Below are 4653 nucleotides of genomic sequence, written 5' to 3' on the forward strand. Positions count from 1 at the left end.
ACGAACCCGTGTCCCCTGCATCGGCAGGCGGACTCTCAACCACTGCGCCACCAGGGAAGCCCCAAGAAATAGTATTTGTAAAAATGCCTGATACCTAGGAGATGCTCAATACATCTTTCTTCTTTCTTTTTTCATTTTCCATAAAAGTCAAATTGCGATTCTTAGATTAAACAACTTAAAGCCGCAGAAAATAATAGAATTTAATTTTTGCCGTGAGGTCAGAATAATTTTCCAGTGGACGTTTAGAGTCTCTTTTGCCCACACATTTACCAAAGCTCCCTTTAACTTGAGGAGTCTTTCCTACATTCATCACAAATAACAGTGGAATTAGGCTAAGGCACCGTGACCACATTTCTTATAAATGGTAGCAACATAAAGAGGAAGCAAAGATCAGCAAAAGCATTGCAGGTTTTAAAACTAATTTCCTTCTGATTTTAGTTTTTATAGCACTATGTATAGCTAATTAAATTTGAGAAAATATTTCCCTTTGATTTGATCATAGGATCTCACAAATTCCCTTCACTTTCTTAAATCCAATGCAGCTGAATGACTCCAAAAGAAACATGTGCCCAGTTGGCCAGAGCTTGCATCACTCATCTACTCTTTTATTCATTTATTGAGCACTTACTAGACACTGCCTAAGCACAAGGCCACATGGTTCCTGTCTGAAGAGTTACAAACGAGGAAGTCAAGTAAATCAGTGGTTTAGTATCATGTGATGAGAGTGTACATAATGCTGTGGAAATACAGATAAGAAGCATTTACAGTTAGGTAGTTAATATTGCTAACATTTACTGAGTCCTAAGGGCTTAAGTTATAGGCAGTGTTCTGAGGGTTTTGCACATAGTAACTCTTTGAATATTCCCAACAGTTCTACAAGGTAGCACTTTATTTTCATCACTTTATTAGTAAGGGAACTGAGGTTAAGTCACGTATTCAAGGTTACTCAGTTAAGTGGTAGAACCGACATTAGAGACCTAGCTGTTTGGTTTTATGTCCATGTTCTTAATCAGTACTCTTTACTGCCCCTGTATAGAAAAGACTTTCAGAGGAGGGAGTTCTTGACCTGAGATTTGAAAAACCACTCAGTACTAGTTAGCTGTGTGAAAGATGGAAGGGCAATCTAGAGGGTGGAAGCAGCATGGGGGAAGGTCCAGAGTCATAAGACAGCATATGTTTGAGTTGCTAAGGTGTTAGTGAGTGAAGCAGAGGGGGATAAGGCTCAAAATAAGGCAAGTCTCTGTGCATTAAACTAGGAATTTTAAGTTCCAGTTGAAAAGTTATGGGGCTTCAATGACTGTAAGTGGGGGAATGATATAATCAGATTTGAGTGTTAGAAAGCGTCCTTGGGACAGCGATGTGGGGGACAGATGAGTAGAAAGAATTACTAGGAGGAAATTGCAATATCAAGATGACAGGTGGTCAGAGCCTTAAATTTTGCCTCTGGTCTTGAGAATGGGAAAGAGAGGGATAGATCCAGCTTGTACTGGCTCATGAGAGCCAGTTGTTAAATTTCCGGGAATTTTGTGAGCTGGCTATTAAACAAAGCCATCATTGAAAATTAAAGTATATACACTTACAATTTAGTTATATTAAAAACAAAAGAAATAAATACTCAAAACTCATCATTTTATACTTATTTTACTACTTTTACTGCTACTCCTCTCTTGAGGTTATTTATGCCTGTTGTATCTGTAGGTGGAAATACTATATAATGTGCGGTAATGCACTTCTCTTCCCAATTCTATTCAGTGATGTCACATTAGTAGCTTGAAATCAACCATGGTGGGAGGATTACACCATGGAAATCATCAAATGCTACTAATCCCCCATCCCCTGCAAAAGCTGGGAGATAAACATTTGCCAGTATACCACCGGATAGTTATGAGAAATATTTAAAGCTGGAACAGATAAGACTTCATGTCAAATTGTATACTGTGGGAAGAAGTGAAGGAAGAGTCTTGGGCTATCACATTTCTAATTTGGGCAACTGGGTAAACGGTGGTGGTAATACAAAGATAAGGGATTATAAGAGTTTTAGAAGAAAGATGATGATTCGTTTTGGACTTGTTGGATTTGAGTAGAGATATACTTAAATGAATGGGTCTGGAGGTAAGAATAGAGTTTGGGGCTAAAGGTCTAGTTTGAGTGTTTTTTGCATGAAAAGCTATACAGTGAGTAGAACAGAGGGCAGGAGCCAGAACCCTGGTGAATGAAGACCATTAGGTGCCATTAGAGGATGGGAAGACCTAAACATACAAAGGATGCGAGAAAGGAGAGTCGCATAAGAAAAAGAAAACATTAAATGTTACAGAGAGGTCAAAGTAAACAAGCCTAGGGGTTCTCCACTGCATTTGGAAATGCAGGTTATTGGAGAGTTGAGGGAGTGTAGTTTTGGTGCAACAGTGTTGGTAGAGGCCAGTCTCCAGTGACTGGGGAGTAGACAGACAGTACTGGAGTGAAGACAGTGAGTGTAGACCACTCTTAAGATGGTTATAGCTATGAAAAGAAAGAGAGTAAGATGGAGATGGTCGCTAAAGGGGAAATGCAGTCACAGGAAACTTTTACTTGTATTCCGATGTGGTCGTCCAAGTCTTTTCTATGCTGAGGGGGAAACATAAGTAATGAATGAGAAGATAGACGGGAAGAGAGGAGATATGGTAAACATGACGGCCTCCAGGGAACTGCACCTCCTGGGTTTCATACCCTGTGACTTTGCCCTTGGCCTTGTGACTAGTTCTGGCCAAAGGGACATTAGCAAGTAGGATGCCAGCAGAGGCCTGGGAAGCACTTGCAAAGTGGGATTTGTCCTCCTGTGGAAGCCATCTGCCATGCTATAAAAATGCTTGGACTAGAGGCTAGTCCAGACCACTGAATGATAAGCAGCCACATGAAGAGAACCCTGGAGGATGAGAAACCACAAGGGATGGTTCAGCCCCAGTTAAGCTCCCAGCTGGTTGGAGCCTCATGAGTGACTCCAGACAAAGTCAACAGAAGAATGACCCAGTTGAGCTCACTACAGATTGCAGAATCATGTGCAAATAGGGGGACTGGTTTTAAGCCATTTAATTTGGGGCTGGATTGTTATGCAGTAATAGATAACTGAAATGGGGGAAAACAGAGAAGTTGCCTGAGTCATCGGGGAGGCAATATTGCACAGTGATTAAAGACACAGGCTCTGAAATGGGACTTCCTGGGCTCTAATACTTAATTTGCGTAATCTTGGGTAAATTATTCAGCTTTTAGGAGCCTCAGTTCTTTATCTGTAAAATGATGATGGAGATGAAGTGAGGCAATAGACTCTCAGTAAGCCCTTGATAAATATTTGCCGGTCTCATATAAGCACAGGTGGAAGGTTTAACTTTGAAGAGAAGGAGACTCTTTGTTCTTCCAGACAAAAGGGAGGAAGGCTTAACTGTAAGGATACATTGAGGTGAGGCCCCTAGAAATATCAGTCATTATGTTGGACTTGGTTACACCTTCCTCACATTTATATAGCATTTCACAGTGTATAAAAGATTTTCTTGTATACTGGTTCATTTTATCCAGTAAGAAAAGGAGGGTAGATAATATTTAACTAAAAGAAACAGAAGCTTGAAGAATATAAATGATTTGGCTAAATGTGCAAAAGACTTAAGAGGTGAGAAAGGACTAGAATGCTGCACTGTGGTCTCAAAGTCCAGGGTTCTCACATGGTCTCGCAGAACAGGCTGCAAACTAGCAATCAGAAGTCTGGCTTTGGGCTCTGGTACTGCCAAGTCCTAAAGGCTACTTCAAGAAAATTACTTGTTCTCTCCAAACTTCATCTATAGAATGGGAATAACAATTTCAATGTCAAAGGGAGCCGCTGAAGTGGGGAAGCTCTTTGCAAACTCTGAAATAACATACACGTGTAAGTGATTATTATTTCCATTGCTCTGCCTGGTGGCTGTCATCAGTATTATCATTATAGCCATTTATGTCTTATATTTAGTGTGGTATAAGGGAAATGAATCTTTAGTGTTCCTTACTTTTTCTCCTCCCTCTTTTCATGTCTTCTTCCCCTTGGTGATATCAAGCTACCCAGGAGTCCTAGTTACAAAATACTTTCACATTTAGTTCACTCAGTGAAACAAACTCACATGTCCTATATTCCACATATTTAAATTCTAGTTTTCTACATGCATTGAATCCATAGGTAGAAGATAAGAAAATTTCTAAGTTAATGTCTTTCTAGTCCTGGTAAGAGGTATCTTCACATTGGCCTTAACCCAAAGGAGCTATAGAATGCTGAGATTCTTGGCATAGCTGTGGAGAAGACATATTAAGGCAGGATAAGTATAGGGTTTGTCACATGAGCTTAGGTGGCCAGTTGTGCAGGACTTTGGGGAGTCAACACCAACTTTTGCTGCTTGGTCCCTGATTATTTACTGTGTCCCAGGTTGGAACTATTTTTTAGGGGTCTCATGTTTATTTCCATAATGAAATCAAAAACAGAATTTAAAGACAGAATATGGTTATGTCATTTAGAATGATCCAAGTGTGCGGGGGGACCTTCAAGATGCTGGAGGAGTAAGACGTGGAGATCACCTTCCTCCTAACAAATACATCAGAAATACATCTACATGTGGAACAACTCCTACAGAACACCTACTGAACGCTGGCAGAAGACCT

General features: G+C 40.3%; 1 protein-coding gene and 1 long non-coding RNA gene across 2 annotated transcripts in view; one reads left to right on the forward strand and one right to left on the reverse strand.

Annotated features, from left to right (window-relative positions):
* LOC129392231 (uncharacterized) overlaps nt 1-4638 on the forward strand; it is a 35581-nt gene extending 30943 nt beyond the window's left edge. The window contains exon 3 of the long non-coding RNA XR_008617742.1: nt 4510-4638. This is a non-coding gene — a long non-coding RNA (uncharacterized lncRNA). The remainder of the gene's footprint in view (nt 1-4509) is intronic.
* Nucleotides 1-4653, reverse strand: part of SPARCL1 (SPARC like 1) — a 59881-nt gene that overhangs the window by 26105 nt on the left and 29123 nt on the right. The window lies entirely within an intron of this gene.

The sequence above is a fragment of the Physeter macrocephalus genome, chromosome 7 (assembly GCF_002837175.3).
Source record: "Physeter macrocephalus isolate SW-GA chromosome 7, ASM283717v5, whole genome shotgun sequence".
NCBI classification, from domain to species: Eukaryota; Metazoa; Chordata; class Mammalia; order Artiodactyla; family Physeteridae; genus Physeter; species Physeter macrocephalus.